This window comes from Lutra lutra, chromosome 9 (assembly GCF_902655055.1).
Source record: "Lutra lutra chromosome 9, mLutLut1.2, whole genome shotgun sequence".
NCBI lineage: Eukaryota > Metazoa > Chordata > Mammalia > Carnivora > Mustelidae > Lutra > Lutra lutra.
The window spans coordinates 136,112,729-136,134,066 of NC_062286.1; the positions used below are offsets into that span (position 1 = coordinate 136,112,729).

At 45.2% G+C, this 21,338-nt stretch overlaps 1 long non-coding RNA gene across 2 annotated transcripts; it reads left to right on the forward strand.

Annotated features, from left to right (window-relative positions):
• The first annotated feature begins 838 nt into the window (after positions 1–838).
• Positions 839–16,298, forward strand: LOC125109086 (uncharacterized). 2 transcript variants are annotated; one of them, XR_007130102.1, is made up of 3 exons: positions 839–999; positions 5,167–5,318; positions 15,317–16,298. It is a non-coding gene; the product is annotated as an uncharacterized LOC125109086 (long non-coding RNA). The 2 variants fall into 2 exon arrangements; XR_007130103.1 differs by lacking the exon at positions 5,167–5,318 and adding an exon at positions 14,275–14,550.
• The last annotated feature ends 5,040 nt before the right edge of the window (positions 16,299–21,338 follow it).

Sequence of the window (21,338 nt, forward strand, 5' to 3'; positions counted from 1 at the left end):
TCGCATCCCTGCCGGTCACCTGGCAGGCTCAGCTGCTTGTCAGCGGGGTGGATCGGACCTACTGAGGGAGCTGCGTGTTTGTGCAGTTATGACTGACCTCCGAAGGGAGGGTTCAAAGAGGCCAGGAAGGTCGGACCTTCTGGCCAACGTGTGACTTGGCCGCTGAAAGGCGAGGTGGACCAGCAGAGCAGGTGAGGCATCGAGTTCACGGATGAGATCAGCGTCACCCGGGACGAGTCCAGTGGGACGACTCTGTGTGTGTGTGCACGTGTGCATGTGTGTGTGTGTGTGTGTGAACAAGCAAAGCAGTACATTAAAATACATGCATTAAATGTAATGTAAACAACTTGGTATAGAATAGCGTCTGCACCCCCAACTCAGCCCGCTGGGAACTGTGGAATGTCTAACCTTGCGCTGACAGACACTGAAATGACTCATCTGATACAAGAGGGCTTTTGTCTCCCTTGAAGAGCTTGTATTCCCAGGAAGCCAGGTGGAAACACAGGAGAATTCTCTGTGGGCTGGTTTTTGTGGTAGGTTGGACAAAGGAAAAAAAAATTGTTTTTATGGAGGTCAGAACGCTGAGAAATGACATCTATCCCCTTCACAGATTTTTTTTTTTAAGATTTTATTTATTTATTTGTCAGAGAGAGAGAGGGAGAGAGAGCAAGCACAGGCAGACAGAATGGCAGGCAGAGGCAGAGGGAGAAGCAGGCTCCCTGATGAGCGAGGAGCCCGATGTGGGACTCGATCCCAGGACGCTGGGATCATGACCTGAGCCGAAGGCAGCTGCTTAACCAACTGAGCCACCCAGGCGTCCCCCCTTCACAGATTTTTAAGTGTGTTCTGCTGGGTTGTTCTCTGTAGGCCCAGTGCCGCGCGCCGTTTCGTGTATAGACCACGTGGTCTCTATCCATTTGTCCGTTGGGTGCTCTCAAAAGTGTTTCAACTTTCCGCTTTGACAACCTCAAGGGATGGAAACACTGGAAGAATAACACCGTAAGTGCATTTTTTACCTTTCACCCAGGTTCTTCAAACTGTTAGCATTTTGTCACAATTACTTTCTCCCTCTCTTTATTATTTTTTAAAAAGATTTTATTTATTTATTTATTTGACAGAGAGAGAGAGATCACAAGTAGGCAGAGAGGCAGGCAGAGAGAGAGGGGGAAGCAGGCTCCCCATTGAGCAGAGAGCCCGATGCGGGGCTCTATCCCAGGACCCTGAGATCATGACCTGGTCAAAGGCAGAGGCTTTAACCCACTGAGCCACCCAGGTGCCCCGAAATTCTGAGCGTTTAATGTTGGCACAACGCTATCACCCGTCTCGTCCACATGCAAATCTCTCAGTTGTGCCCCACCCCCAAATGCTATTTCAAGCAATCAGTTTTCTGATCCCAGATCCAGGGTCCCATATGGCCCCGTCATGTTCCTTTCCTTCCCTTTATGCTAGAATAGTTCTTGTCTTTGTCTTCCTGATGTTGACAGTTTTGGAGAGAATAAGCCAGCTGTTGGGCCAAACGACTCTCAGTTTGGGTTTGTTTTTCTGATTCCTTCCTCCTGACTGGATTCAGGTGAAGCATCTTGACAGGACCCCTCCATGCGTGGTATTGTCTGCACATCAGGGCGTCTGACCAGGAAGGCTGCTATCAGCTTGTGCCTCCATTAGCGACGGGAATTGGGATCTCTTGGTGAGGTGGGGGTTTCGACACTTTTCAGATGTCACTCATGGAAAGAGTTTGTTGCCACGATTAGCTCCCTGGAGCATCCAGATTGCTGGAGAGGGTGTCTGGCTTCAGGAGGGCCCTTCTTAAATCCTCCAGAAGAGAGCTGAGGGTCTGCCAGCTGAGGCCTAGAACTTAAAAGGCCCCTCCTGTCCTCCTAGCCCCCCCAGAGCCCACCTTCTAATGGAGAGGGACAGGCAGCAAGCAATCTCTGTGAATACTAAGTCAGTTTAAGTTGTGCTAAGTGTTGTGAAGGAGATAAAACTAGGCAATGGGACAGAGAGTAAGCCAGGGACAAAGTCACTCCAGTTAAACGAGCCCTTGCCTTCCGGAAGCATCCTTGGCGGTGGGAAGACCAGGAAATGAACAGATTCATAGTGAGTCATGAGGAAATGGGAAGCTGGTAAAGCAGAGGGTGTCCTGGAAGGGTTTCTATGTGGAACATGGATGACCTTGTTCAGGAGGTGCCATCTGATGGACACTGAAATGAGGGGAAGACAAAGGCAGGAGGCCCTGGCGGGGATGTCCAGGCTGAGGGGATGGTGTGTGCACAGACATGGAGGTGGGGCCCTGCTGGGTGAGCTGGAGGGAAAGCAGGAGCCTCCCCCCACCCACCCTGGGTACGGTGTGCATAGAAGCCCCAGGAAATGGGAACTGAGGCACAGCCGGGTTGAGACTTCGGAGGGCTTCTAGGCCATGGCAAGGACTCAGATTTTTATCTTTCGTGCAATGGGAAGCCATTGCGAGGCTGAGAGCCAGGAACAATGTGATCCATATTTTAGAAGTATCACTTTGAGGATTTTGTAGAGAACCCAATGAAGGGTGGTGGGCGGGGATGTGCCCAAGGAAACAGGGAGACCAGTATCCAGATGGAAGAAGTGACCTTCAGGAGAACTGTGAGCTCATTTTGCTCGCCTGTGTCTCCCTGTGCTTAATGAGGGATGCTCCGTGTTTGCTAAATGGATGGATGGATGGATGGATGGAAGGAAGGAAGGAACAATACATTTTCTTCTATTATTATTAATTTTCAGGCATAGAAACTCATCAGATGGTTGGTACATTTGCATTATGTTGATTAGCTAAGGTAGGACATTCCTGCAGAATTTGCTTTCCTGTACATTTCCAGAAGGGGGTTGCCTGCAGGAGAAATTCCACTATGAATCAGAAGAGGGAAATGAAGGAGTAGTCATTTTTGTCATCTCTGCAGCTCTCTCAAGCTGCCACTGATCTATGGACTCACCTGTCGCATGGGATGGAGTCTCTACCAGGCCCCTGGTCAGCCCCTTCCCCTCGTGGAGATAAGAGGCAAAGGGAAAAGACATGGTTCTGGTGTCTCTTGGAGGTTCTGGATTGTCTTTGGTGTCCCCTACTTTCTGTCCATCTTCCCACCTACCAGTTCTGCTGACTTCAGGTCTTGTACAAGAACCAGAACTATGACATTTGAGGCTCAGCTCTCAGCTCCCACAATTGTGTAAAGTCTTATCACATAATAAGTCCCTTTTCTGGGCCACTCATCATGGCTTTACTCCCACGAACAAACCCTCAATGATCCAAGCTGATTCTGTGTGTTTACCAACCTTAGAGCTTCTTGAACTTTAATGAATTTTAGAGAAATATTATTAATTTTTTTAAGGTCAGTTTATAAATATAACTGGTCAACCTCTTATTTATTCTGGAACCAACAACACTTATCTAAATATACCAAAAAAAAAAAAAAAAAACCTTTCAAATGGATGAGTGTGGTTCTTCTAGGGTTTTATAGATATTTGGTAAGAGAGTTGTTTTTTAATTGTTTGTCCAAGAGGAATGGAAGAACTTGTCTCTGATTTGGTTTTGCAATATGTGAACGGAATGACTCCGCGGTGAGTCGTGGAGGTGATCAAGTTCAGCTGGCAATCATTGGCAGACCCCTGGCTCCTCTGTTTGGGAGCTGTGACCTTTAAGTTGAGTTCCTGAGACCAAAGTTCAGTCCCAATTTCAGGCCGGATCTACGGGATCTGAATTTGGGGGCTCTATGGGGAAAGGAGACACAGAAGAGGAAGAGAAGTATCTACATGAGATCTGGGCCATTGGGACACAGGGAAGAGGTCATTGGGTTTTGTGACAGTTGAGAGCTCAAGCTCTGCAGTCAGCCAGAACCAGAGTTGGATCTCAATGACCCTGTATGATTGCTGAGTAGCCAAAAGCAATTTACAGCGTGTCATGGAGGCTCGGTATCTTATTTTATAAGGTGGGGTGATAATCCCTTTCTCATAGTGTTTGCAAAGGTCAAGTGGGACTGTATCTACTCTGTAAGGACTCTGTAGGGTGCCCGGCACCCAGGGCAGCGAATAAGAGAATGTCTGACTTAGGTGACCGGGGACGAGTTCATGAACGTTCCTGTGCCTCAACTTCCTCATCCATAAAATGGAGCTATTGATAGTGTCCGCTTGGTGAAGTTTTTACGAACATTAAAGGAGTAAATAGCAGTGTGAGGAGGACGGCAAACGTTAGATATGGATTCTGGTACCAACACTTCATCACTGTGTGACCTTGGGAAAATTACCTAATGTCTCTCAATCTGTTTCTGGACCTCATTAGCCAAGCCTGGGAATAAGCAGCCACGGCATTGAACTGTGTGAGGGCTGCATGGCACCAGGTATGCAGAGCCGTTAGCAGCCCGGCACATAGTAGGTGCTCAGTAAGTACTGGTTGTTATTTTCGCTGCCCTTATCATGATGATTAGCCAAGGGCAAAGGTCTGAGCGAAGTGCATTGCACGCCTAATTGTTTTCAGCTCCTAGGGCTGCTCCCCTTTGAGAAGCCATTAGAAGGGTGAGAGCAGGGGTCAAAGCCACCAGCCTGTTTGTTCATCTTTTCTTCGGGGGAGCTGAGCCCCTAACTGCTCTACTCTACCACCTCTAGTTATTTTTTTAAGAACGTATCTGGAGGAGTAAGTGAACTGAGCAGCCGAAGCCCCCAGGACCGTTGTTTCTCTTGCCGAGTGTGTGATGAACGTAGACGGTTGAGTACCTGCCCCGTGAGGCTTCAGGTGTTATTTCTAGAACACATCGGAAAGCCCTAAAAGCCGGGGAGGTCTCTCTGTGTCGGGGGTGTGACTGGCTGACCTTTCAGTCCACCTCAAGTTCTGTCCCTTGGCACTGACCATGGGAATGCGGAGGGGCTTCTCGGGGCCGGTGGGGGACGCAAAACCTGAGCCTCTGGTAGTCCCGAGGCAAGAACTTAATGAATTACTGCTTCTTACTAATAGGGGACAACACAACAGAAGACGGGGAGCTTCTTCACAGAGGTTTCGATGATATCAGCGAGGGTGCTGGTTGTTAGTAGGCGGGAAAATGAACCATGATCTCACGAGGGGCGTGATTTCTCTGTGCCCTCCTGGTAAGGGAGAGGCAAGAAGGTTCTGGAGCAATGGCCTGTGTTGCTAACTGAAGTCAGTTATTTCAGGGTATGAAATGGGTTAGGTGAGTGGATCGTGCCTCCACGGAGCGGGTGTATAATATACAGAGTTGAATCCTATCCTTGAAGTTCAAAGGCAGCTGGGATCCAAACGAAGCTTGTTGATCAGATTCCACTGCTTTCTGGGACTGCAGAAGTGAGTAGGTGACACGGGCCTCTGGCAGCCCGGGGAGCACAGAGCCTTCTCTGGTGGAAGCTGCCGTGCAGCCTGGTCCATTCTATTTTTTTTTTTTAATTTATTTATTTGACAGAGATCACAAGTAGGCAGAGAGGCAGGCAGAGAGATGGGGGAAGCAGGCTTCTTGCTGAGCAGAGAACCCAATGTGGGGCTCGATCTCAGGACCCTGGGACCATGACCTGAGCCAAAGGCAGAGGCTTTAACCCACTGAGCCACCCAGGCGTCCCAGCCTGGCCCATTCTTGCCATCTGGGGCCATGGCCCACATTCCACTACCTTCTGTTTAAAGAGTGGCCAGGTACCCGGATTTTATGTGAAATGTCTCTTGTGTGCATTAGCAATGGATTACATTTTTAAAGACCACAAAATGGCATTAGTGAAACGCATGGCAAAGCTGGGCACAGACCGCTATGTGTGTGTACACGTGTGTGCATGTGATACTAGTTTATGATCAACTTTAAATGGAAAGTACACATCCAGTCGGTGTCTGCCTGACTTGTAGGCACCCCAGTAGCCTGTGTCCAAGGGTCTCCGTGCTTTTAGGGTGGAGTTGAGAGCTTCATTGGGGGAAGTAGATCATGTCAGTCAAAAACGGAGTTTTCAGTCAGTTGGTCTGACATCATTGCCGAGATCGTCCCTCTGGGAGCCCGCAGACGTCACTAGGAAGAGAAGGCAGGGCTGGGGGAGGGGTCAAGCAGGATCCAGAGAACAGACTGATTTTCTTTCTTTTTTTTTTTTCTAATATTTATTTATTTATTGGAGGAGAGAGAGAGAGAGAAAGGGAGAGAGCATGAGAGGGGTAAAGGTCAGAGGGAGAAGCAGACTCCCCGCCGAGCAGGGAGCCCGATGCAGGACTCAATCCCTGGACGCCAGGATCATGACCCGAGCCGAAGGCAGATGCTCAACCAACTGAGCCACCCAGGCGCCCCCCAGACTGATTTTCTTTAGGGGGAGGAATAAGAGGATGAAATGAGGGAATAAAGAAAAATTGGACGTGCAAATCCATGTTCTCTGGAGAAAATCCCAAACCCAGAAACCACCAGCAAAATGAAGTCAAGTCTCTCTTCCTACCTTCCTCAGTGAGATATTTCAGGAATGTAGGGAGCACTTCTCTTACAGAATTCTACAGCTGAACAGAACTAAAAACTTTACCCCTTTTTTTTTTTTTTAAGATCAATTATTTCGGAGAGAGAGAAAACCTGAGGAGGAGCAGAGGGGGAGGGAGAGGGAGAGAGAGGGAAACTCCTGCAGACTCTTCACTGAGCACAGGGCCTGATGGGGGGCTCGATATCAGCACCCCAAGATCATGACCTGAGCCAAAAGTCAAGAGTTGGACACCTAACTGACTGAGCCACCCAGGCGTCCCCCCAAAACTTTACTTTTTAAACTTTCTTTTTTTTCATTCTGGAGGTAAATAAAATGGAGGCTGGAGTGGCTAGAGGACTTCCCCATGGCCCACAGCGCTTGCTGGGAACTCCAATGCATGAGGGAAAGGCAAGAGATTCAAATGAGTGAGCCAGACCCAGGGGGAGGCATTGGGGAATGGAGGGGCCTGGGGAGCACCAGAGAGGGCCTGGCCCTCCCACAGGGGTTCTTGTGACCTGCTGGGCCAAGCAAGGGGTTGGCCCCACACCACATGGTGCTCACTTTTGAAGAGAAGTGCAAATCCCAATTCTGAGGAGGAAATCTGACTTTTAAAAGTTGTCAACTAGTTCAAAGTTTAAAGCGCACCATGGAAGCCAAACAAAGCATTTCTGAGGTCTACATTTGGCTCAAAACCTGGCAGTTTTTGACCTATATTAGAGAATTTTCCAGCACCCCACTTGTTTTCCTGATAACGTACCTCTCCTCTCACTTTCTGTCAGTGTTTTGTTTGTTTGTTTGTTTTCTCCAAAGGAAGTCAGGAACCCTTGTTTTGATAATTTCCTTAACTCTGCATTCTGAGTAAGGACCTCAAAGAAAGATAATATTTTACTTTTGTTTCCTTCCTACCTCCCACGGGGCTGTGCTTGTTCAGCCAGAAATTCAGGACCTGCAAGGAAAACTAAGAACTGACGAACATTTCAAACTGCCATCTGAGCTCTGTTTTTTATTAAAGAATCTTCTTTTTATAGTAAACTAGAGAGAGGATGTTCAGAGTCTGGTTCATAAGGGCAGGGTTGTTGGATCAGCAGAGCCCAAAAATAGAATGGCAAAAATACAATCTGGTCAATCTTTAATGTTCAAATACTATTCCTTCCCTGCACGAAGGTGGCCACTGGAACTGTTCCCACCTCTGCACTTGGAACAAGGCACTGACAAACAGATGACTTCCACTTTTCATGTACTCCTGACTCTTTATTCTGTTTTGTTTTATTTTATTTTATTTTATTATTTGAGAGAGAGAGAGCATGAGCAGGAAGAGGGGCAACGGCAGAGGGAGGGAACAAGCAGACTCCGTCCTGAACCTACACGTGACTTGATCCTAGGACCCTGACATAATGACCTGAGCCAACGTCAGACACTTCACTGACTGGCCTACCCAGGCACCCCTCGATTCTATTTCTTGATTCCACATGAGAATCTATAAGACAACAATAAGAAAACCAGCAGCTTAACACCTGACTTAATTATAAATCTTTTTCCTGGACTTCCATGGCACCCTGGAAAATGAGTCAGAGGTGAGTTATAAACCCATGACCTTCAGTTTCCGGTGACTCCCTTCATTTAAGACAAAGCAGTTTCCCCAGGTTATAATTTTTCCTATTTAGTGAACAAATGTGTTTACTTTAAAATGCTTATCAATGAAATCACTGAACAGACATCATCTTTCAAAGAAATGCTAGAATCGTTACCATGCTTCAAACACTTGAGGTCAGAAAAAAAGACATTATAATAAAATAATTGGGGATAGAAATCCGAGTTTTCCCCTATTAAAATGTGGCTCGCAGATTACACACACACACACACACACACACACACACACACACACACACACACCACTTCCAAGACGCAAGGCAGTGAGCAAATATTCAGCGTGACCAGTCGCATGGGCTCATTTCGTGGTTCTGAGCTTCACTCTCCGTGAGGTTGGTTCTAGTCTTCTCCCCCTGTTCCGTCTGTAAAAGGTAAGCAGTAATTGCGGCTCCCATGAGACAGCCGTGAAGATAAAATGACATAAAACACAGCGCTCGTCATACAGGAGCTGAAGCCTGAACTAAACAGTAATAAATGTAAGGGAGGCTATAGTGCTCCTGACAGCCATCCCGATGTCCTACATGTCCCCTGCTTCCAGCCACTAAAGGATGCAGACCGAGCTATCGGATTCCAGAGCACACACTCCTTTTGAGGCCCCAGAGCAGGGTAAACACCACAGAATTCCTACCCTGAGCCCACTTACCGCATCCCAGGAGAGGCAGGAGAAAGTCGAGAACGTTGGGTGGTGTTTGTCTCACCAAATGTGAGCGTGTTTATGCCTGGGAATGGCCCATCTGGCTCACTGTAATGACATGTAAATGCCCCTGTAAATGACATGATGGGGGGAGCTAGTATCTGTCTGGGGACATTGAAGTCCTCAGGGAAGAGACGTAATTCTGGATGTGTCAGATGAGTTTTGCAGGTGACCGCTGCTCGTGAGGTCTTATATAGGGTGTGCCTGGAACGCACAGGGAAGTTTGCTAAATAGTGTGCTTTTTTTTTTTTTTAAGATTTTATTTACTTATTGAAAGGGAGAGAGAGGGAGAGGGAGAGCACAAGCCGGGGGAGGGGCCAGACTCCCCCTGAGCAGGGAGTCCGATGTGGGACTCTGATCCCAGGACCCTGAGCTGAAGGCAGACGCTCACCCAACTGCTACCCAGTTGCCCCCAGAGTGTGGTATTTTAATAATAATAATAAAAATCACCCAGATAATCCAGCATTTCTTTGTTGGACCCACTTTCTCTTCCCAGTTTCCCGCACAGACCGGGTACCACTAAAATGGAAATAAATGGGTCCCTTTGCCTCTTTTCACTTTTGTGGTCAGCCTGCGATGGTGGTGAGAGGCAGGAATGCTAGAACCAGGTGTCTGCGTCAGACTCCTCATTGTGCCACTTATTGGTTTGTTAATTTGGGGTTTGTTTGATGAAAATAATGGTGCCAACTCCTCACCTGGTTGGGAGGACTAAATGAATACTTAGGACAATGCCCGCCTGCTGTACGGATTCAGGAAATAGGAGCCCGACCAGCTCAGCCAGTTTAGAGCGTTGACAGAGTCTGGACTTCCCAGCCCCCAGGGAGGGACTCCATCCCCCCAAAGGCTCATGCACACCCCCTCCAAGTTTTGATGGCCTTTCAAGGGTTCACAGATCTCTGCACCCACCTAACTCCCAGGTTCAGACCCCGTGTCCAGAAAACACCTGAAAGGCCCCTGGAAAAGCGTGCTTACTTATGCAAACGTCCCTCGAGCCCTGTCTTCCTTGAACCACAGCAGCATAAATAGGAAAACGGGGGCTGTTGGAGGGAACGTTTCACGGGCACCTGCAGGATTTATCATTGTGTTTTAGGAAGGAAAAGAACAGGCTCTTTCAAGCTGCTGATTCATCCTCTGGTTCCTTCAAGGGAGGAAGGAGTAACTGAGAGTGTTTGGCCCCGCCGGGGCCTGCTTGGGGAGGCAGGGAGGCAGGAAGGCCGCCTTCCCTCTCCTGAGTTCCTCAGCGCCCTTGTTGGAGCTCCTGAGAGGGACTTTCTGAATCATTTCTGTGTCTAGACACATCAAAAGGCAAACTGCCTGTTTATCAGGCTCGCCAAATCCAGTGAGGAGACATCGGAGGGCAGGTCTCCCTCTGAATCACTCACCAGATGGAGGGAGTGGAGGTGAACAGGTTCATTGGGCAACATTCCTCACCCTCACCAGGAAGGGAAGTCAAGTTGTCTCTTGCCAGAGTCAGGCAAAAAGACACTGTTGATTCCGTCTCCATGTCTTGGTGCCAGAGCAGAACCCAAGAGGGCTTTGAAGGTACAGATTAGGTTAAGTCTTGAAGAGGAGTGGGACGGTTGTTCAGCAGTGTAGACGCATCATGAACACCTGGGGCATGAATTCAAGGGAACCCCTCCCACAAACATGGGCCACTGGTTTCAGACAATTAAAAGAGATATTTTAAAAATCAGACCAGCAGCAAACAGAAAATAATTGTTTTGGGTTGCTCTTTAGAAGCCTAACCCAAAATGCAGTTTGGGCTTTGACCCCACGATTTTTCAAAGATTCCTTTTTCTCATAAATCTGGAGTGTTCTCCCACACCCAATGACAGATTTAACCTTACCCGCATCCCACACTAAGACCCGTGTTGATATATGCATACACACGCATGTATATACACTCAGACACGAGTCGGAGTAATAGTTGATTATCGACACAGCTTGATGTTTTGTACGTATTTAGCTAAATAGCGATTGCATGAGATTTTGATGTTTCTTCTTCACACAGTTTTTTTTCTTTTTCTTTTTCTTTTTTTAAGATTTTATTTATTTGACAGAGAGAAATCAGAAGTAGGCAGAGAGGCAGGCAGAGAGAGAGGAGGAAGCAGGCTCCCTGCTGAGCAGAGAGCCCGATGCGGGGCTCGATCCCAGGACCCTGGGATCATGACCTGAGCCGAAGGCAGAGGCTTAAACCACTGAGCCACCCAGGCGCCCCAGTTTTTTTTCTTTTTCAAGTCCCATCCTTGACCCTGTGGAAACCAGACCCTCCTTCCGTTTCTAACGTAGCTGAGATGAATGACCTTTAGGGGAATATAGGTTTATGGTCTCACCGTTAAATAAACTTGTTCCCGAAGCTCCTCTAGGGCTAGACAATGCCCAAGGTTTTCAGTTTATAGACTTGACAAATCAAAGTGGTGCCATCCTGGGGCTGGCTGATTGGACACAATGGGTCTTTGACTCATGAAGGGAGGGAATAACCAAATAACTTCCCGCTCCCAAAGGGGCAGGAGACATGGAAAGGAGGTCCCTCATGAAAGACATTTTGAACGGAGAGGAATCTGTGTTTTAAATAATTTGAATTTGAGCAAGTCACATGCTCTTAGACATGTCATCCTCAAAGGAAGGCAACATATCAGAGGGTCTCTGTAGGAGCAATTCTCAATGATCAAAGACCCCCGCCTGGGATTGGAACCACACTCGAAGCTCCGTGCACCACCCCCAGTTAGGTAATGTCTGATGGAATGTCCTTCTCTTCCCCATTTTGGCTCCATCCCCAACCAGACTGGGAGCTTCCTGACAGCAGGACCTGGGCCTGATTTTGCTTCCTGTGTGATACCCATTGCCAGGCATTTAGTAAGTTCTAAATAAATTTTCTTATTTACCCCTTTCCTGGGCTAAGGCATCATAGTGTAGTCATTATGTGTGTGTGCGTGGCCAGGGTTTGCCTTAACAACCTGCCAGCGTTTGAGCCCAGCTCTGTTGCTTACTTTTGGGTAGGTTACTCCTGCCTGTGTCTTGGTTTCCTCATCTGTAAAATGGACATAATGAAAAAAGCTCCTTTGGATAGGTTGTACATACTTTTGTTTTTCAGGTGCCAGTTTTTCTAAATAGAACGCTCCCTAGAGTCTTGCTGACTTAATGCTTTTAATTATGTTTTAATGGGTTATGCTCTGCACTCTTAGTGTCAAAGTGTATTATGGGTGATTTTGGTTATTTTCTTCTTTGTAAATAAGCAGTCTGGTAAGTTGCATCAAGAAAAAAGAGAAAACTTGTGATTGCGATTTCTGAACATTTGCTGCTGTGTCAAACTCAGCTTTAAACCATTTGTGGCTCGCACATCTTCAGTTTGTGGAAACAGGTTTGCGTTTTATTTTAGCAACGTGAAAAATGTATCTTGGTCACGTCTATAAGCAGCATGGGGTTTTGGAGGGATTCTAACACTTGGAGAAGGGAGGAAGAAAGAGCAGCAGGCGTTCCAACCAGCGTCTTCTAGGTCATAGGCCACCAAAAACAGATGCATGGGTTTTAATTATTGCTGACATCTGCCAGAAAGTCAAAGAATACTCAGGGGAGGAAAGAAAGGGAAAAGGCTTCAAAATGGTGCCCAGCTGAAAGGAATTTAGCAGAAGTTCATGGAGGTGAGTGCTCTGGAGCGCTTTTGGGAAAGGGCTACATCATCCGTGGTTGTTTACAAAGCTAGTAGCTAAGGGGAATGAAGCATTGCAGAGATGTTCATCTCATAGTTCTCATCCTGTGGACCGAGATCATCTTTGGGTCAAGAATGAATTCCTCTCCCCACACGAATATTACAGACTTGGCCCAGGTGTGCTGAAGGAGAGAGAGAGAAGGAAAGAGGCAAAAGAATCTTGACGATCTGGACCCCAGACATGATGAACTTATATGGATTTCCTTTGAGGAGCTGGTGTTAGATGCAGTGCATTCCTTACTGGAGGTGTTCCGGAGCATTCGCATAATATTCCATCATGATCCCAATCTGTGTTTAAAAAACAGCACAAGATGCCATGATCTTACCCCCAAGGCCTCAGTATACTGCAGTTCATGACTGGCTTTGGCAAGTCAGCCTCGAAGATTCCTGTGTGCAGCAGCATAGTCCTTTCTTCAAGAGAAATATTATTACTGTCAAATCAGAATTTGGGCATGCTTATTCTGTGGGACACAGAGAAGTCTTCAACCCAGAGAGGCGTGTTTTGTTTTAACAAAGTAGTTACTCCATTTCCCTTCACAATTCTCTGGCATTCTCTCTACCATTTATTTTTGGCCCACTGGCCATTTTTTACTGGGTTATTTTTATTGGTCTTCCTCAGAATTACCAGCATGGGTCATAAACTGTTCCTCAATCTGGATGCTGTGACCTTGGCATTCAAATACAGTAGTAGTTGAGGCTGATGGGAAAGCAGGTAATAAATCTATTTTGAGATGAAGTGTTCCTAAGTCCCAAAGGATTTTGGCCCCATCCCCAAGAGGACAGTGTTTTCCTTATTTTGTCTTTTTTTTTTTTTTCCCGTATACAGAATTCCTGATGAGTTCACCCAATAATTTTATCACATCCCTGGTGGGGATAGTGATTCTTCTTGGGCCATAATTGCACTCAGGGGGTTTGTAACATAGCCGTGGGCCATGCAGTGTGGGAGGAAGTATCTCACAGGGAACCCTGAAGACCCTTGGATTAGGTAAACAAAATTGGCAACAAAATGCTCAGCGAGGGAATTCAAGTCTTTTTGGTTTCTTTTTCTAGATTGCTTCTTTTCTTGGCTTGAGCAATGGGTTAGCATGTGGGGCTGTAAATGTGGCTCAGAGGAGGGCCCTAGGGTTCCACATATGTTTCACAGAATTGTGCATCTAGTTGACCCCTTTGAAGTTGGGGTTCTAGTTCACTCCTTCACTGCGTTTCTAAGTGTTTTGTTTTTTTTTTTTCTCATCAAAAATCATTTCTTTTTTCTTAGAGGCCATGTCTAGAAATGGTATTAGGGACTGAAGTTCTTTTGTCTGGAAGAATGCTTTATCTCTACTTTAAAAACAGAAGAATTAGCTTGCTGCCATGGCCCTAGTCTATAATGATGAGGTCATTTACTAGCCACTGTAGGAAAAGGGCATTAATTCTCTTTTTTGTTGGTTTTTTCCAGTGGGGAATGTGTTCACATTAAGAGTAGCTGATGGGATGGACTCCCCGTTGGTTATTGGAAACAAACGTGTTTCTTTCATTTCTTCCATTCAGTTGAGATACTGTTTTGAAACCCTACCAGGGCTGAGGTCTAGGGTTAAAGCCTAAAAGGGCAAGTGGAAGAACTATTTCTTACAGGTGCCCAGCAAGAGTTGAATCAGGGAGGGGAGAGACCATCTGGAAGGAGCTGTCATCTAGTGGGAGGAAGCCAGTGCCTGATATGAGGTCAGAGCGGTGATAGAAGTCATAATCTGACCTCTCTCACTTCCCATTCTCTGATATACTGCTCTTGGCTCTCTCCCAGCGGCTAAACCCAAATGCAGCCACTGCAGAAGGATCTGGAGTCCAAGTGGTGCCTACGATGGAGGTCAGACTCTCAGGAATAGAGGAGGGCAAAGATGGAGCCGGGTGGGGAGACAAACACATGGATAAGAGGGACGTGACCCCAGAGAAACTCCTCCACCTCCGGCATCCTGTCTCAAAAGCCTTTGCCCCAGCCAGAGCTACATGGCTTCTCACCAACAAAGGACTCAGGCCAATCGGCACATGAACTTCTTTGACTTTGTTTTGCTTCTATGCAGTGAGTCTCCTGCTTGCTTAGCATCTCCTACACTTCATTTTCTTCTCTGTTTTTTTTATTCATCATCATCTCTCCTGCTCTCTCTTCTTCTGCTCAGCATCTCTCCTATTCTTGGAGACATTTTCAGCCCAAGGAAGGTCATAAACTTCCATTGAAAACCACCAAAATCTCCTTTGTAAATTCCTTTCTCCAGTGAATCCGGAGGATTCAGTAGGACAGTTCCAATTCTGAAGCTGAAAAAATTGCTCAGGAATTCTCCTTCAAGGTATGAGCATTGGTCTTGATTATCAGAAGGAACCATGACTTTCGGTAGAGTTCTTTCAGATACATAAGGACTGCTGACATCCTGTAGCAAGAGAATAGAAAATCCCCAAAAGAAAGGAAGGGGGAAAAAAAATCATAAATATTGTATATCTTTTCCCAGAAGAAGATCGTTGCTATTTCCTCATTGCCTTACACAACATTTTTGTGTTTGCTGTTTTCCGTTTCTATGCTGAGCATTGGCTCTGTCCCTCAAGTGACTCTTGGGACACATGCCAAAGCTGTGTTTCAGGCTTCAATGAAATGAAGCCACTTCGGTTGCTCCACACAATGTGGGCTGATAAAGGTGCCACATAAATCAGCCTCCTATTCAAAATTATTGGTTATTAATCATCCCAGTTCTCAAATAGGAGTATGATTTCATTATTGTTCTGGTAACAGTTTTCCAAACATAAACTCATGACTTTCATCAGAATAAGGGAGAACTGTTTCCCTTTCGAAACAGGAATTTATTTTCCGGGTTGGGATGTGAAGCCTTTGTTTAACGGTCCTACAATGTGCTGAGGTCTACTCTGAGGGGGTGGTGATTCATGAAGACAAGGAATTGGATTTCACGCCCTTTGAAGTCTCAAGTTGCCCAACTGTAGACATTGAGCAACACTGCAGTTGGGCATTAAAATCTCAACTATTCCCAGGTTTGTCTTTAATGATTAAAAATGCCCACATACGATGTGTCAACGGCTTATAATTTCATAATTGGGGTGAGGCTCCCGGGGCTCTAGTTGCCAATAATGTGTTAATGTCAGGTTCACGGTGTCCAATTAGGGTGGAACGTCAAACAGTGTGTGGCAGCGAATGAATACAAGATCACTCATGTTTTGGTGGAATTTTCTTTGAAACTGTGATGTGTTCTAAGAAACTGGGGGAATGGCTTTCCAGATAACAGTAACATCACTGTGTGGCCATGTTCAGAGGACCAAAGAGGTCGTGGTGGCCTTGCGGGCTTCAGAATTTTCCCAAGATAAGATGAATTACAGCGTAGGGATGGAGGGTCAACCACGCATGCAAGATTCCTTCCTTTCTCTTCCCTGACAGGGTTGCACCCTTGCTAATGTGGCTAATGTGCCGCTTCCACTCAGAAGCTAGGATCTGGTTTCATTGTGCTTGGCTTCCTTCCCGGGGTTGAGTCATGAAGAGTGGTATAGAATCTTCCAAGGCCAAAGGTGGTCTTTGTCCAGCTTCTGCACGGCTCCTCTCAGCATTCTCAGTTATTGTATAATTGCACTTCCTGGTCGTCTGTACTTTGTACTGTGTGTCCGAGCCAGCATTCAAGCTATTCTCTCTCTTGGCTTCTTTTTATCCATCCAACCATTCCATGGACTGTTTATTATGATCCCACTATGGCCAACATACTATTCAAGATGCTGGGAACACAGCAGTGAATGAGATAAAGTCCCTCTTTTCTTATATTCTTGCTGAAGAAATAAGTAAACAAGCAAACAAAGACAAATTTTAGATAAGGGCTAAGAAATCTGAAGGAACTAAAATAAGGTGATGGTAGAGGACATCTCAGGACGAGTAGCGGGATGGCAGCATTAGAGGAAGTGGTTCTCTCTGAATAAGTGATTTTTATGTGGAGACAAAGAATGAGAAGGAGGCAGCCAGATAATGATCTGGAAGAAGAGTGTCTTGGGTAAAGGAATCATCATTGCGAAAAGCTGTCAGGCAGGAATGAGGTTGGTTCACTGAAGGAATGATACCAAGAGCACCAGCAGGTCAGTATGTGGCTCTCCTAGTGAGCTGGAGGGTGAGGGGTGAGAGAGTACATCGGAGTGCCTCAAGGGTCATCTTGATTGATACGAGGAGCTGGGATTTTACTGCAAGTACAGCCATCCGCTTTCTTGCACACCCTGCATTTCTTCATTTCCCTCCTTATCTACGTTAGGTTCCATGGTTCATCATTAGGACCACTCCCTTGAAAATATTCTCCCACTTTGTTTTAGTTATCTAATGCCATGTAACAAATTTCACACACACACACACACACAAAACTTAGTGGATTAAAAAGAAAGGGATTATTTTTTTTAATCTCAGTGTTTGTAAATCAAGGATCCAGAGTGGTTCACTTGGGCAGTTCCTTCTGAGAATCTCTCATGAGATTGCAAGATGTCTGCTGGCACTGTAGTTATCCGAGGGCTTGACTGGGACTGTGGTAATCCGGGATCTACTTCCAAGTTGACCCACTCGTATACCTGGTAAGTTAGTCCTGGATGTTGGCAAGAGGACTTCGTTTCTTGTCACGTGGGCATCTGCATGGGATTTCTTGAGTGACCTCATGACATGATGGCTGATGTCCTCATGGAGAGTGACCCAAGAGAGCACAACATGGAAGGCTACCCCTCCCTTTTAAATATGAAATTGAACTTATGTGGTAGCTACCATCTTGATTTTTCTTTTCAGATACTCATTTGGGGACATAAATCATGGTGGTTGTGAACTTATGGTCTGAGGTCAAAAGAATACTAGGTTCAGAAACCAAGTCTGCCACTTATTAGCTGTGTGGCCCCCTGGCACATATCTTAACCTCTCCAAGCTTCTGTCCCCTCATCTATGGAGATAATACTACCTCAAAGCTCACGACTGATAGGAAGATGAAAGTGAGACAACGCTTATAACAAACAACCATAATGGCTGACACACACATTCTCCATGTATGTTCTCTACCACTGCTCTGGCTCATATTCCCTTTTTGATTACTCCAGAATGCAGTTACTTTTTGGAGGCTTTCATGAAGTTTGGTAACACATCTGAGAAGCCAAGCATGCAATCAGTTTAGATTGGAAGGATAGTTAGTTTAGTGTTCCTGCTGAGCCCTGGGAATGCATATTCAGGATGCCAGAAGCTCAGACGTGACTAAAAAACTCCCCCTCCACATGGTTGAATTTGGTAACATCTCCGTTCATCCTCAGATGTCCTGTGACTCAAGCATTGGGTACGTGCCGCAGGAGCATCTAAGTTCAGCCCCGATGCAAAAATCTAATCAACTCTCAAGGTTGAAGAATGAGCTGATGATTCAGGTATTTATATCAAAAGGTGTTAAAAGATTATTTGGAACATGGCAGGGGATAAGAAACTAGGTTTCATATTCATTCCTGAATTACATTTTTTGGTGAGTCTTCCAGGGATTGAAGCTAGTGGAATTTTAAAGAGCATTCATTTTTTTCGACTAAGGTTTTGAGCACTTACTGTATACCAGAAACTAGGCAAGGTTCTGGCAAAGCAGATAAGAACAAACCACCTGCACCCCAACTTCCATAGTGTTCAAAGATGAAGTCAACAGCCAGACTGAACACATAGCTCCTGTTATTTTGTTTGATGGCTTAGGTTTTTACAAGTTGCCAGAAATTGCTAGAAGCTTGAGGGATTACCATCTGTATATTCAAATAAGTAGCATTTGTGATAGGCGTGGAGGGGGGAGTCCTATTTTTTCCCCATGAAACATTTGTACCCAGTTAATTAGCAGCCTAATTATTCCATAATAGATAAAAATGCATTAACTTGTTGAGACAACCGTGTTTCCCAAAGCCACTGCCTAAAACTGAATTACCAACAACATGGTTTGGGCAACAGTATCATGATGACAAGTCATTTTTCTCAGTTGACTTTCTGAGGGCTGATACAAGATCCATGGGAACTGTTTGTATTGCAAGGTAAATATGTTAGTAAGGAATAAATTCCCAAAGCAATTTCAACACTGGCATGGAAATGTATACATTCCCTAAACTTTCTTCAAAGGCAAGTGAGATTCCTTCTGCATTGGGTAAATGGAATGCATTCTGTCAACTGTGCCTCTTGTTACAACTAACTGAATTGGTCCTGTGGGTCATCTGTTGGTCAGCCTAATCTGGCCCGAGAAGCCAATTTTTTATTCCATGGCTAATCCATAGTGCAGATTGTAATCTCCAACAATTAATACCTTATTCCTACATATCTTGGAAAGTTCACGCTGCCAATATAGGTATTTTTAAAGTTGTGTGTACAGGTCCCTAGGGAAACAGTAAATGTTTGTGCAATGAATGCATGCTCCTTTTTAAATTCTCATTCTGATGAATACAATTTGCATCTAACTCTTGAAATTTTGCACTAAAATAGTCTCTTGAGAAAAATTCTAGTGGGGGGGCGCTGGGGTGGCTCAGTCAGTTGACCATCCCACTCTTGATTTCAGCTCAGGTCATGATCTCAGGGTTGTGAGATCGAGCCCAGCATCAACCTCCTTGCTCAGCGGGGAGCCTGTTTAAGATTCTGTCTCCCTCTCCTTCTGCCCCTGTTCTCTCTCTCTCTCTCTCTCTCTCTCTGTCCCTCTCTCTCTCAGTAAATAAAATCTTTTTATAAAAAATTTAGTGACAGGGAGATCTAGAAGAGGAGTTCTCAGCCAGTGTGATTTCACTACCCCCTACCCCCACCCTGGAGGACATTTGACAATGTCTGGTGACAGCTTTTTGTCACAACTGAGAGAAGGTATTATTGGCATCCAGTAGGTAGGGACCACAATGCAAAGGGCAGCACCCCCACGACTGAGCTGTTGAGCTGTAAATGTCACCAATGATGAGGTGGAGAAACCCTGATCCCCTGTGGTTGGTCAGGATAATTCTGTTTTTAAAAAATCATATAAAATGAAGTGGTAAAATATAGTTCTTAAGACTTTGGCCTTTCCAGTCAAATCGGAGATCCACATCTAGGCTCTCCCTCTCTAGGCAGATGACTGCAGACAAATTTCTTCATTTACCCAAACCTGTTTATTATTTGTAACCTATTGCTTCTCAGCCTTTTGGCTAAGATCAAGCGTAGTATTCATTTGTATCCTAACGTCAGTGACAGTATGTTTAACATGAAATAATGTACACAGAGTGTAGAGTACCTTCTTGGCATATAAGAAACACTTTAATAAAAGATGTTACTATTATTAGCTTCTCTATGTAGACAACAGTGGTAGCAGTCTCCAAGATGGAATTAGAATCACGTAATTTACAAGGCAGGCTGATGGGAGTCATTTGGTGATTTCCCAGCTTCCTTTTCCTGTGCAGCTTAGGTCACTCACCAGAACCAGGGTCTGAATTCCTTTAACTGACCCCCCCCCCCCAAAAAAAGGAAAATCTGAATAAAGCAGTAACCATTCCAATGACAGGAATTAATGTCATGGCCAGACATGGCCAAACATCTCTGTGCCCATATCAAGGGCTGGCCCAGCATGGGTGGGACCTTAGCTAGGCAGGTGCATGGGGCAAGTGAAATTGCCTACAATGGCCCTGTGTTTGGTTTAATGCTCTGCGAGGCACTATCTTGAAATTCTTAATTGTTGTGGTTTTTTTTTTTTTTAAACAAGGAACTCCTCATTTTCATTGTATATTGGACCCTGCAAATTATGTAGCCAGTCCTGTTCACACCTGTATAGTTTTATAGGTGAGTTTTACAAGAAACTTTTAAGGTACTGATAATACAAAGATTTTCTGAAAGAAAGGCAGAAGAAAGCTGGTTATGTGCTCATTTTAGAAGGGCAGCATAACGTAGTGAACTTCCAAGATCTCCTGGTCAGTCACTTAGAAATTATGGGATAAAATGTGATTTCATCAGATTGGCTCAAACATGAATAACTACCAGAGTCATTCATTACCTAAAAAGTTTGATATTGACCTATATAATGGAATTGTCCTTCCTTGAAATGAAGTTGTTTTCTGACTTTTTTTTCCTGGTCCCTACAAGGAACATGCAAGACAAGCTCATCCCAAGTTCATTCTGGGCAAGTTGATGAGTTAACCATTTTAAGTTCTTCCGGCTCTTGTCCACTTTTAAAGCCTTAATATGACTTTTTTTCCAGGTCACTTGCTCACGAACTTTGGAAAGATTTGGCAAGTTTATTTAATGGTCACCCAAAGTCTGACTAAGCACCTTGCTCCGGAAACTCTAGAGTGAAAAAATGAAACTAGTCTCAGAAATCTCATTACAAACACAATGGCCAACATATTTCTTTTTCTGCTGTTTCTATAGTTTGATTTAGCCAACACCCTAACTCCACAAGGCAGCTATGGGGTAATCTTTGTGGCCTTATGATGTTTGTTGCTTGTTTGAATTAACAATCTGCTTCTGTGATTTAACGGAAACTAGTATGTACTTCGGGGATGTCTCAAAAACATCAGTGCTTCTCTTTTTACTTTCTTGTGTTTTCTTCCTTGCTTTATTTATTTCCAATGGAGAGGTCGCTAACTCCTATGTGGGGCTTTCCTACCTGGAAATTATTTGAGAACGATGATCTCAGACCATTTCCTGCAATGCCACTATTTAAACAGAACTAATAAAGTCAAGCTTGAAAGGTGGGTTGAGCTTGTCCCTATGTGAACTACACCGTAGAAACAGAATTTCAAGGTGGGAATAAGGAATAGCTCTTGTAATATGAGAACAGAAAGCCACAATCCTTAACGAGTATGCAATTTAGTAGATAAGGGTTTAATAGATATTTTTTGGATGAATTA